The sequence below is a fragment of the Topomyia yanbarensis genome, chromosome 2 (genome assembly GCF_030247195.1).
Source record: "Topomyia yanbarensis strain Yona2022 chromosome 2, ASM3024719v1, whole genome shotgun sequence".
Taxonomy (NCBI): Eukaryota; Metazoa; Arthropoda; class Insecta; order Diptera; family Culicidae; genus Topomyia; species Topomyia yanbarensis.
Window position 1 is genome coordinate 299,652,893 of NC_080671.1, and position 14,174 is coordinate 299,667,066.

A 14,174-nucleotide genomic window follows, 5' to 3' on the forward strand; every position below is an offset into this window, starting at 1 on the left:
GGTTTACTTGTTAGCGCCGCCTTTTTGACAATGAACCACATCTGAGATAGGTAATTCGTCTATAGGAAAATGTTTTCAGTTTGCATTTGATTATCGTTGAAATCAGTTCGCTTGTCGCCGGCGACCCGCTTCGTTAGCTCCTGGAAGGAATACTCCCCGTTAGCAGGAGCTAACAAAGGCGATCAAAAAATTGCCTCCATCGCTAGACGTGTACAGTCGCATTGTTTTTGCAAGGAAACGGCGATATAATATTCACAACAAACGGTCCTTATTAGGACCACAAAATCGCTCACAGAATAATTAGAAATGAAATTTCCATTTCGTGCTTTGGAAAATAACTTCCCTCTTATCGTGTTAGTTATTTTCTATAATTATATCCGAAAAATGTGCGATAAAACAAATAAACTGACCAATTGGACGGAAGCAAGAAAATACCTACAAAAATTTGAATAAGAAAAGTGACATTGACGGAAAAATGCTTCGACCGTTTCTTTGGCAACTGAAGTTGCCGATTTGTTTTCCAACGTCAATTATTTGCACGGTGCTGTACGGAACAAACAGATTTTTGCGCGATTTGTTGGAAAATAATCCAAACAATTGTGTAGTAGATTCCGTGGAGGATACGATTTGTTACCTTTTGTGTGTAGTCCTAAATAAGTCGATGGCATTACAGGATGTATCAAGGAATAATATGGCTGGCTCGCAAAAATAATCGCATTTTTAATGTTATTGTGGCCGTGTCTTGTACACAACCCTTTATTTTTTTCTTTATTCATGCAAGTTATACATAAGTACAAATCTTATACAAGATTCCTGATTATTTTTCTGACTGATTGGTTTAAACATTGTGTATTTTCGTTAAGTACAATGAAAGTTACAAACTTTCAAAACGCGATCTTCGGTTTTTTGGGCTTCTATTTTGAAACGTTAGTCGTAATCACATTAATAGTTGATTGATGGCGAAAGAAGATTTTCAAATTTAATTCTTTCTAAGGGAATGATAGCGCTGAAAGGGCTAATTTGTTTGCAGAAGAAAATATTCTCCGGGTGGGAGATTTTTGTTCCAATTGTTCCTGCTTTCTAACACGGAACTGCACAAATTAATCCACGGAGATGAACCATAATAATCACCTTCTCTCCCAGTGTTGACATCTGACAAGTGGACTTGCTGAAACCGACTGAAATGACAATTCTTTCTGACTAGATTGGCGGCTGGGTTCATGAAATTAGCGGGAACCAATCAGGAACGAGCTTCAGATGATTTGAAATTGATTTTTTTTCGTGTATGTATGCTATCTTACATCCATCAGAAATGAAAATGATGGCTTCTGCTAGTAGCACGTTTCAACACAAACTGGGGTGGCATTCCGCATCTCGATTCGAGTGACTCGATTCGAAACGTTTTGAAATCGTTTCGACTCAATTGCGGCATTACGTATCGCATTCGACCAAGCGTTCGAGCTTGTTATGCTGATTTCGGTTTTAGATCAGAGTCGCCCTAGGTTCGCTCTAATATTTACAAAATTCATACAAAAGTGACAGCTCAGAGCGAACCTAGAGCGACTCGGCTCTAAAAACGAAATCAGCATTAGATTGCGGTACTAGATTTCGACTGGCTGGTCGAGCGCAAACTGTCAAATAAGAATATACACTGAGAAAAAATATTTTTAATTCTGCTACAAATAAGTTTCATAAAACCAACTTTGGTAAAATATAAGAATTGTTTTAATTTATTTAGTTTTTAGTTGATTGTTATCGAAATATATATGGATAAGTTTCGCAAATATAATTTTTTGAAGTAGAATACTTCTAACGTTTCAATATAGGGGTCCCGTTTCAAAAATTTCTGCCAGAATTTTACCCGATTTTTTAAACGTGAATATCTGCCTTTGTACTGAATGAAAAAATAATATTATTACGCTATCTGATTGGAAATATGTACAACAATTTTGTATCCAATTCGGTAGTATGTACAATTACTAAAAATAGCGGAAATAATGGATTTTATGAAAGTAGTAATTATCTGATTCATGATTGGTTGGTACAATTCGCTCAAAAAGCAAGCGTTGCTGGGACTGCCTCTTTTTCATCGAAAGAACTGTGACGGGTATAAAAAGAGAACACAAGAAAAATTCGTTAGTTTGTGTTCTGACGTTGTAAGCGTAGCAGCTGCTGCGTTTCATGTCAGCACATTCTTCTATGGTAGGTAATAGATACCATGATTGCCGCCAGACGCTGATGATTCTAATCATGAAATGACGTGACAATTTTTGTATTTCAATATCACACTATCGACAAGCAAAAATGAACAGATCTCGAAAACGTGAAAACTCCCATACATCAGTCAATCTATCCCCGGCAGAGCCGTCCATAGGGAGCAGGTTGGTAATTCAAACGAACACGAAAGTTATAAATAAATGTGCCGCGTGCGTGCCTGTTTGAATCAGTTGTTGCTCTTTTGCCAGACAAGTAACATCGTGCCTGTAGCGTCTCGTACGACAGATTTGAGCACCCAGCACGCTACTCTTCTATGAATGGCGTCATCATCGACTATTTAAAGAATATCATTCCTCGGCTCGAGCGAGCGGCTTCATTCTCCCCTCAGACATCGGGCCGTAAAGAACAGTAGTAGCAATCATGCATGTTGACAGTGCGCTGCGATTAGGGACGTTTCGATATTAAAATACATCGATACTTAGAATCGATACTGGTATCGAATACAGGTACTGATACTTTCGGTATAATCGTAGTCGTAGTATCGATACTTGAAAGTATCATCATTCGATTCCAAATTTTTACAGTAGCTTTTCCTGAATTAGGTAATCTACAAACCGTTGTTTGGCAATTCAGCAGTGGGTTTTGCCAGTCAACGTTTTGCTCTGCTCCTGCAAATAGAAAAATTCTTTCGACACATATCTTTTATTGGTCTGATCCGTCGACGATTCTGTCAGACGTTGAATGTCAGAAAAGATAGACAATACTGTCAAATAATGGGCAATGTTCGGAATCGATTTTTTTTAACAAATGCGATCGGTGCTCCAGTTATTTAGCAACTCAAATACAACAACCGATTCCGCAACGGTTCAGCCTGAATAGGTAATTACATTTCACTCGGAAATCGTTCAGAATTCCGAATCGAATACTTCCAACTACTGGTTCCTTCGATTCTTTTCGATATCGTAAAGATTGTATCGATATCAGTAAAGTATCGTGCTTGAAGTATCGACACCAAAACATCGAGTATCGAAAACAGAAGTATTGATTCCGTACTAGTATTGAAAATATAGAAACGTCCCTAGCTGCGATGAGTGCTGCATTTGATCACTGCTGGGGGTGATCCGTGTAACTAGCGCGCGGCTGGAAGAGTTGGCAAACCTCAGTTGAAGCTGACTAATTGTTCCATTCTGCATGTTATTATTGTTAAATTAAAAGCCCTTTTAAGGGCTATAACAATAACAAACAATAAAGAACAAATTGGAATTTTTCCAATCATTGATAGTGATAATCCAATTGCGCAGTTTAAATTCGTTATTTGTTGCTTGCGCGTATATTAACAATCTGAAATTTGCAACAATATGTTATTTGTTTAAATTTATCCTTCCGAAACAATACCAAAGTGTGCAGCTACTTAAAGTACATTTCCAGGTTGATCCTGTGATTTATTAAAAATAGTTTTTCGGAAACATAATCCAAAATTCTGCAATGTTTCAGAAAATTGGAGGATGTGGCAACACAGCCAGCTAGCGAAAGCCGTACCAAAAAGAATCCGCAAATATTTTTTCGTTATTCTGCATGAAGGCAGTCCTTCCATCATCAGTGGGAAAGTGATAAAAGCCGATGTCACGTTTCAAGTTATCAATATTTCATATTAGATGCTGAAGAGAAAGGTTGTTTCTTTTCATTTCGAAATATTTATCTGATGTAAGTAACGTGCGGCTGGAAGAGATGGCAAACCTTTTTTGCAGCTGACTAATTATTCCATTCTGCATGTTATTTTTGTTAAACCAAAAGCCCTGAGTTAGTTTAGTATTTTTCATTCCATAGCACGCGTGTTTGTGTATCACACAAATAGTCCTTTTCAGGATTCCACCCACCATTGGTCCTTTTCAGGACCCCACATACAAAACAGTTAATTTGAATGATTCCCTTAAAATCGTTCTTTTTAGGACCCCAAATATAAAACATTTCAGAGTTAGTGTTAATTAAACCACCGAATATGTAAAGATGCATATGTTATACTTTCTTCGTTTACGAATAATTTGATTTATGACCAGTTATTTTTCTTTCGTGCTTGCAAACATATGATTTGATAGCAGGTATTTAAAGATAGATGTAAGATTTTGTTTGTGAGCATCATTAATTTATGTTCCCATTTCATGGATTTGAATAAAACTTTTTTAGAACTTGAATTTATCACACTATAGGTTATCGATTTTAATTTAAAAATTCAACTATTATCTCTAGTGAAGAATAGCATGCCTGTGTGTGGTTCTGAAACAATCGATGGAATTAACGGGTTTTAATTTGGCCACGGATAATATTGCTTGCTCATAAAACTGGCTGCATTTTTAATGTCATCGTAGTCGTGTCTTGCACACAACACTTAGATTTTTTAAGGAGCTGAATAAATGGATTGACGATGGGGTGATTTGGTGCGAGAACCGCGCTCTCTTGTTCCTTAAATTATATGTGGCGTCAGGTGCTTGTACAGATAAATTCACCCCGACGCGCGTTCCAGTGTGCACCGTGGTGAATTTATCTGTGTGTTTGTTTCCTCCGGCAAGCCGTAATGCGTACTGGTTGTTTCGTTGTGTAAAGGAGATGGTGTTGGCTTATTGGATACTGATAATATGATTTTCTGTTCATGATTTGATACGAGTTACTTCGGAAAGTTTATTTACGAGTTTATAGTTATTTTTGCTCTACCAGGGGAAATTTATAGTACTTGGTCCTCGGAGCAAACTGAGAAACAGTTTTACGTATCATCATGTTTTAAACTCAGCTAAATAACGGTCCGGAAAACAGATAATTATATCCACATTAGGCCGGCTTATTTTGTGTGTGGCTAAATGACGCAATGTGCTTTTTACTTATTTTGTTTGCGAATATCGCGGCTACACAAATGAAAAGCTCCATTATTGTGAAAACTCCACTCTAAGATACCTGCTTGGTTAAGGTTCGAGCATATTATTATTTATGAAAATATGGGGTAAAACGCGCCTCCTAAGGAAATATGATCATAGTTCAGCTATAGAACATTAATTGGGAGAATTTAATAAATATAATTCAACCAACATTTCCCCCTGTAATCGCAATCATAACGCTTTGAAAAATGTTCAAAATTTTAAAGATTCACAACAACAACGGGACAGAAAGCTCATTGGACTAACACGTAATTTTGTTTTCTGTTGAGATTTCGCAAAAGTGTAGCTTTAAATCGTCTTAGGTTATGCAACTATTAGGTTTTCAAAACAATTGTTCTGTTTTAGATTAGAAAGATGGGTAGGTAATGTCAACGACATTACCGAAATGAAGTAGCATACGTTTTAAGTTGTTAATACGATTGCTGCAGTTTTTACTAATTTCTGAAAGGTTTTTTTAAAATAAGGTATTTCTAATGGAATTAGCGAAATAACGGTACAAGTATATACGATTCTCTACTGTTGCCAAATGAATTGATTCACTCTCATTTAATGCTCTTTGCAGGGTTACCATATGAGGATAAATATGTTGGAATATTTTAGGTTTTGATGTACGTGTACCGATATTTCGGTATTTCCATTAGAAATAACGAAATGGCTGGTTTTAATATAACCTATCAGAATATAGTCAAAATTGTAGCATTCGCATTAACATCCTAAAGTGTATTCTACTTCACTCCAGTTATGTCTCCGACATTACCCACCCATCTTTTTTTTCCTTTGGGGACTACTAATATCGTCGAGCAAAATGATCTATCCATATTCTCTGTTACTTTCTTATTAATGCCCGCCTAATGTAATTCATCTAGCTTATGCTTGGTAATGTCTTTGAATGCTGGAGGAATGTGAGTATAAACGTTGCGTGATGGCGGTATGCTCTTGTCATATGTTAACGAAACTGGGGGCACGTTAAACTTCGGAAAATCGAGAGGTGGCTGTTCAATAAGTGCAACACTGAGTTCACATTTCCACGGTGAATTCGTATATGGATAACTAATCGGGACATCATTCTTGTTTACTTCCGTATCCGTCATTCGTACGAATGAATACTTTCGAACGAGTTCGAAAATGGTATTCTTGTTTACGTTCGTATCCGCACACGAACGATACGAACGAAGTTCCTGTGCGAAAAAGCGTTGCCGTAACTGTCAAAAATTTCAACATGATGAAAAATTACAAAGGTTGCCACATTTTTCTGTATGACTGTGGTCGAGATATACAGTAGGGTGGCACGAGCATGTATGAAAAAAATTGAATACCGCAGAACCAAGTTAGAAAAAATCGTAATTCCTCAACGAACTCCTACGCTAAATCTGCATCAAATCTGTTGGAGCTTGTTTTAGCACAAATGATTCTAAGTTTGTATGGAGTTTACTATGAGAAAATAATACATTTTCATTAAATTCATAAATATGTGCCCCTGAAAAATATATTGTATGCTACATTCCAAAGATTCAGTCAAGTAGAACAACTGCTTCTAAAGACAGTTCATAGCTACGACAACTGGTTTATGAGTTATTGCAAAATTAAAGTTTCGTTGACTTGAAAGTTATGAAAATAGTACTGTCTCTGGCTACCCGGCGTGCTGAACCTTCAATCAAGTGAACCTTGACGTATTTGTTGTGGTCACTAGTTATACCGTTGGTGTAAAGCGGAATTATAGTCCAGATGATATCATCCGAAACATGTGATCTAAAGGACTTGGGATCGAATTGTAACAGAATTATTTTTGTGCATTTTTTGTGTACAATAATATACGTTGAGCAAATTGAAATTGAAACGAGACTGGAGCGGGAAAGAATCCCATTATTTTGAAGTTCAACTGGTGTTCACCACATCCCTGTGGAGCTGTAACTGGAACGGCTATAGAGTGCCCCGTAAACTGAAGGTAGGTTAATTGAGTAAGCCGTGCTAATATCTGTCACTATATGTCAGCAAGAGTGTCTCCGGCCATGAAGCACGGATTAAGATTAGAGTAGCATCGTGAATATAGCGTTAGAACAAAATTTTGCTAAAATAAAATAACACGTCGGAAAAGCGGTTACGATCTCCCTTATTACTTTATTTTGTAAGTAGGGGTTTGCCCACTACTCGGGTTCTTGTTTGCCCGGCGTACCCTTCTTTTCAGGGCGGCCTAGGTGCTCCTACCGGAATTTCGGATTTTCGTACAATAACAAACAAAAAAGAGGAAAAAACAAATAAATTCTAACTTTACCGTTTATTCTCCCGAAACTCTCCTCTGCTGGTCGTTCCTTACGGTCTGCTGCTGATGACGGCGGGAAGGCGACGGTTTTTCCCGACCGGCCGGAACTCCAACGGCCGAGTTCTCCTGCTGGTATCGTTGGCTGCTCCGGCAGCGGTCCTTTGCAATTAGCCAGGGAGGTGAGCAAGGCTCTTTTGTTGGAACCTCCCTAGCGACGGGGCGAATAATCGCCGGGTCCACTCACTCCCCGTGAATCATAGTTCAGCTATAGAACATTAATTGGGAGAATTTAATAAATATAATTCAACCAACATTTCCCCCTGTAATCGCAATCATAACGCTTTGAAAAATGTTCAAAATTTTAAAGATTCACAACAACAACGGGACAGAAAGCTCATTGGACTAACACGTAATTTTGTTTTCTGTTGAGATTTCGCAAAAGTGTAGCTTTAAATCGTCTTAGGTTATGCAACTATTAGGTTTTCAAAACAATTGTTCTGTTTTAGATTAGAAAGATGGGTAGGTAATGTCAACGACATTACCGAAATGAAGTAGCATACGTTTTAAGTTGTTAATACGATTGCTGCAGTTTTTACTAATTTCTGAAAGGTTTTTTTAAAATAAGGTATTTCTAATGGAATTAGCGAAATAACGGTACAAGTATATACGATTCTCTACTGTTGCCAAATGAATTGATTCACTCTCATTTAATGCTCTTTGCAGGGTTACCATATGAGGATAAATATGTTGGAATATTTTAGGTTTTGATGTACGTGTACCGATATTTCGGTATTTCCATTAGAAATAACGAAATGGCTGGTTTTAATATAACCTATCAGAATATAGTCAAAATTGTAGCATTCGCATTAACATCCTAAAGTGTATTCTACTTCACTCCAGTTATGTCTCCGACATTACCCACCCATCTTTTTTTTCCTTTGGGGACTACTAATATCGTCGAGCAAAATGATCTATCCATATTCTCTGTTACTTTCTTATTAATGCCCGCCTAATGTAATTCATCTAGCTTATGCTTGGTAATGTCTTTGAATGCTGGAGGAATGTGAGTATAAACGTTGCGTGATGGCGGTATGCTCTTGTCATATGTTAACGAAACTGGGGGCACGTTAAACTTCGGAAAATCGAGAGGTGGCTGTTCAATAAGTGCAACACTGAGTTCACATTTCCACGGTGAATTCGTATATGGATAACTAATCGGGACATCATTCTTGTTTACTTCCGTATCCGTCATTCGTACGAATGAATACTTTCGAACGAGTTCGAAAATGGTATTCTTGTTTACGTTCGTATCCGCACACGAACGATACGAACGAAGTTCCTGTGCGAAAAAGCGTTGCCGTAACTGTCAAAAATTTCAACATGATGAAAAATTACAAAGGTTGCCACATTTTTCTGTATGACTGTGGTCGAGATATACAGTAGGGTGGCACGAGCATGTATGAAAAAAATTGAATACCGCAGAACCAAGTTAGAAAAAATCGTAATTCCTCAACGAACTCCTACGCTAAATCTGCATCAAATCTGTTGGAGCTTGTTTTAGCACAAATGATTCTAAGTTTGTATGGAGTTTACTATGAGAAAATAATACATTTTCATTAAATTCATAAATATGTGCCCCTGAAAAATATATTGTATGCTACATTCCAAAGATTCAGTCAAGTAGAACAACTGCTTCTAAAGACAGTTCATAGCTACGACAACTGGTTTATGAGTTATTGCAAAATTAAAGTTTCGTTGACTTGAAAGTTATGAAAATAGTACTGTCTCTGGCTACCCGGCGTGCTGAACCTTCAATCAAGTGAACCTTGACGTATTTGTTGTGGTCACTAGTTATACCGTTGGTGTAAAGCGGAATTATAGTCCAGATGATATCATCCGAAACATGTGATCTAAAGGACTTGGGATCGAATTGTAACAGAATTATTTTTGTGCATTTTTTGTGTACAATAATATACGTTGAGCAAATTGAAATTGAAACGAGACTGGAGCGGGAAAGAATCCCATTATTTTGAAGTTCAACTGGTGTTCACCACATCCCTGTGGAGCTGTAACTGGAACGGCTATAGAGTGCCCCGTAAACTGAAGGTAGGTTAATTGAGTAAGCCGTGCTAATATCTGTCACTATATGTCAGCAAGAGTGTCTCCGGCCATGAAGCACGGATTAAGATTAGAGTAGCATCGTGAATATAGCGTTAGAACAAAATTTTGCTAAAATAAAATAACACGTCGGAAATAACGGTTACGATCTCCCTTATTACTTTATTTTGTAAGTAGGGGTTTGCCCACTACTCGGGTTCTTGTTTGCCCGGCGTACCCTTCTTTTCAGGGCGGCCTAGGTGCTCCTACCGGAATTTCGGATTTTCGTACAATAACAAACAAAAAAGAGGAAAAAACAAATAAATTCTAACTTTACCGTTTATTCTCCCGAAACTCTCCTCTGCTGGTCGTTCCTTACGGTCTGCTGCTGATGACGGCGGGAAGGCGACGGTTTTTCCCGACCGGCCGGAACTCCAACGGCCGAGTTCTCCTGCTGGTATCGTTGGCTGCTCCGGCAGCGGTCCTTTGCAATTAGCCAGGGAGGTGAGCAAGGCTCTTTTGTTGGAACCTCCCTAGCGACGGGGCGAATAATCGCCGGGTCCACTCACTCCCCGTGAATGGCCCAGGTAGGTTCCGCAGTAACCTACCTCAGGGGGAACCTTTGTCCGCCCTGCTTCGTTCTCCTTTACGATTAACTGTGGAGGAGAGCTAGGCTCGTTCGGCTAATCCTCCACAGTGAGAACGGCACTGGTGTTACCTGGGTCCTTTTTGGTTAGCCGACTTCACTCCAGTTATGTCTCCGACATTACCCACCCATCTTTTTTTTCCTTTGGGGACTACTAATATCGTCGAGCAAAATGATCTATCCATATTCTCTGTTACTTTCTTATTAATGCCCGCCTAATGTAATTCATCTAGCTTATGCTTGGTAATGTCTTTGAATGCTGGAGGAATGTGAGTATAAACGTTGCGTGATGGCGGTATGCTCTTGTCATATGTTAACGAAACTGGGGGCACGTTAAACTTCGGAAAATCGAGAGGTGGCTGTTCAATAAGTGCAACACTGAGTTCACATTTCCACGGTGAATTCGTATATGGATAACTAATCGGGACATCATTCTTGTTTACTTCCGTATCCGTCATTCGTACGAATGAATACTTTCGAACGAGTTCGAAAATGGTATTCTTGTTTACGTTCGTATCCGCACACGAACGATACGAACGAAGTTCCTGTGCGAAAAAGCGTTGCCGTAACTGTCAAAAATTTCAACATGATGAAAAATTACAAAGGTTGCCACATTTTTCTGTATGACTGTGGTCGAGATATACAGTAGGGTGGCACGAGCATGTATGAAAAAAATTGAATACCGCAGAACCAAGTTAGAAAAAATCGTAATTCCTCAACGAACTCCTACGCTAAATCTGCATCAAATCTGTTGGAGCTTGTTTTAGCACAAATGATTCTAAGTTTGTATGGAGTTTACTATGAGAAAATAATACATTTTCATTAAATTCATAAATATGTGCCCCTGAAAAATATATTGTATGCTACATTCCAAAGATTCAGTCAAGTAGAACAACTGCTTCTAAAGACAGTTCATAGCTACGACAACTGGTTTATGAGTTATTGCAAAATTAAAGTTTCGTTGACTTGAAAGTTATGAAAATAGTACTGTCTCTGGCTACCCGGCGTGCTGAACCTTCAATCAAGTGAACCTTGACGTATTTGTTGTGGTCACTAGTTATACCGTTGGTGTAAAGCGGAATTATAGTCCAGATGATATCATCCGAAACATGTGATCTAAAGGACTTGGGATCGAATTGTAACAGAATTATTTTTGTGCATTTTTTGTGTACAATAATATACGTTGAGCAAATTGAAATTGAAACGAGACTGGAGCGGGAAAGAATCCCATTATTTTGAAGTTCAACTGGTGTTCACCACATCCCTGTGGAGCTGTAACTGGAACGGCTATAGAGTGCCCCGTAAACTGAAGGTAGGTTAATTGAGTAAGCCGTGCTAATATCTGTCACTATATGTCAGCAAGAGTGTCTCCGGCCATGAAGCACGGATTAAGATTAGAGTAGCATCGTGAATATAGCGTTAGAACAAAATTTTGCTAAAATAAAATAACACGTCGGAAATAACGGTTACGATCTCCCTTATTACTTTATTTTGTAAGTAGGGGTTTGCCCACTACTCGGGTTCTTGTTTGCCCGGCGTACCCTTCTTTTCAGGGCGGCCTAGGTGCTCCTACCGGAATTTCGGATTTTCGTACAATAACAAACAAAAAAGAGGAAAAAACAAATAAATTCTAACTTTACCGTTTATTCTCCCGAAACTCTCCTCTGCTGGTCGTTCCTTACGGTCTGCTGCTGATGACGGCGGGAAGGCGACGGTTTTTCCCGACCGGCCGGAACTCCAACGGCCGAGTTCTCCTGCTGGTATCGTTGGCTGCTCCGGCAGCGGTCCTTTGCAATTAGCCAGGGAGGTGAGCAAGGCTCTTTTGTTGGAACCTCCCTAGCGACGGGGCGAATAATCGCCGGGTCCACTCACTCCCCGTGAATGGCCCAGGTAGGTTCCGCAGTAACCTACCTCAGGGGGAACCTTTGTCCGCCCTGCTTCGTTCTCCTTTACGATTAACTGTGGAGGAGAGCTAGGCTCGTTCGGCTAATCCTCCACAGTGAGAACGGCACTGGTGTTACCTGGGTCCTTTTTGGTTAGCCGAGGAAGCGAGTGGCTCCTTGGTATTTAGCTTCCTGTTTCGGCGACCGCACACCAGGACTTTTCCGAATGCCCGGACCACAAACCGATACACTGACGGCTTTAATTTGCCGTCGCACGCGCGCACTGCACTTTTATCACGGTGGCGGGAAACTGTCCCGAAAAAAGAAATACGGTTTTTCGAACGTCTGTTCGTGGCTGTGGTCCGTCACTATCTGCCTTTTCACGATGGCCGCCTTCCGCACTCGACCAAAACAAGCACCAAAAAAAACGCACCGCCGCATAGCTGTCATCGCTATAGCACAGCATAGTCAGACCAGTTTTGCAGCGAAAGGAGAGCGGTAACCTAACTAAACCCTATGCTATTTATTTACAAAAACACAACAAAAATTACTACACCTATCTGGACTAATAACAACGTTCATGGACTATTATTTAAACGAAATTTACATCAAAAACATGAACGAGCATAATGAGCAGCGGTGAGTTATGTTGCAATAACAATACACTCTACGGAGAGAGTACGCACAAATAGGTATATTTCCACCCAGCGCTAAATTGTTACCCTGACGGGTTACAATCTCGCCCACACCGGGTGGAAAAAAATTGGCAACAATTTTTTTCTAACCTAACACCTAACACCGATACAATAATAATACGCAATGAATAAATAAATAAATAAACAAAGAAAAACTAACTACACCTAATTATTTCTTCCGCAATTTATCAAAATTCATAAAAAAAAATAATCGACCGGATGTCCTCATTGGTGAAAAGTTTGCCTATGTTTGGTCCGATAATACTGACAGCATACGCGAAGCGAGAGGTTGTTAGTCATCGTCATTACTCGGTTATGGGTTGAACCCTAAATCCAATCCGAAAACAAGATCGGTAACAACTCGATATTCCTAAAATTCTGCAAGTGACATTGACAATTTTCAATCTTCCAACTTGCAGGGGAACGGTTGTCGGCATTATTTTGTTCGTTTTTTTTTCCTCGACTGTCCAGAAATGCCTCGTGTTCTTACGGTACCAGTACTACACGCTTGTGTTGGGGTTTCTATCCAAAAACATTCATACAATTATCCCATTCATTCATCCTCAATCACTGGCCTACTCGATCATTCCCAATCCGATAAGCACTTCGAATTAACCCCAAAACAATTTTATCTTATCATTCACACATGCATTCATTCCTTCAATATGATTCTGCACTCATACATCCACACATACCATACCGCTTAACACGTCATCGTTTCTCCCACTCACAGACATTCCGGACAAAAAATTTTGTATATTCGTCCCTTTTCGCCTCGAAACGCTTCGTACATTGGAAAAGAAACGTTTGAGAGGGACCAAAGAATGTCTTTCGCATAATTTTAAAATATCAAAATGATTCCCGCTGGAATCAAACGAACCATCCCAGGTTTAACCACAAACCCAAAATTATGCGAAATAAAACTTCATTATTTGATTCGAAATCGAAGACGCGGTATCGTTTTACCCCATTCGCTCTTCCACTCACACTACTCTGATCCAAATCGGGCTACACCTGCATGATGCAGAGCATTGATGCGAACATCGGGGAAAGTGTCAAATCGATGATCCATTCGATATGAAGAATGAATCATCAAAATCGTAAATAAAAACAAAACAGTTCGCGAAATCGGCGTTCGCACTGTTTTTATTCGCGATTTTATACCGTTTCCGCGAGTCTTCGGTATTTATTGCGGTCGGGAATTAGACGCGTGTATTTATTTGTGTCCCTATCGAAGAAGGGATAAGTGAATAAGCTTTTTTTGTGTCCCAAACAAGGGAAAATAACAGGATTTAGTGCACCCGTAGGTGCGAGTGTTTCCCACGAAGAGGGATTTTGGAAAAATTTTCATGTTGCCAAACACGGCAGAAAGTGTATTTAGATGCGTTCGGGGACCACGGTGTAACATTTGTGTTTATTGAAGTGGATAATTCTATCCTTCCGTAGCCA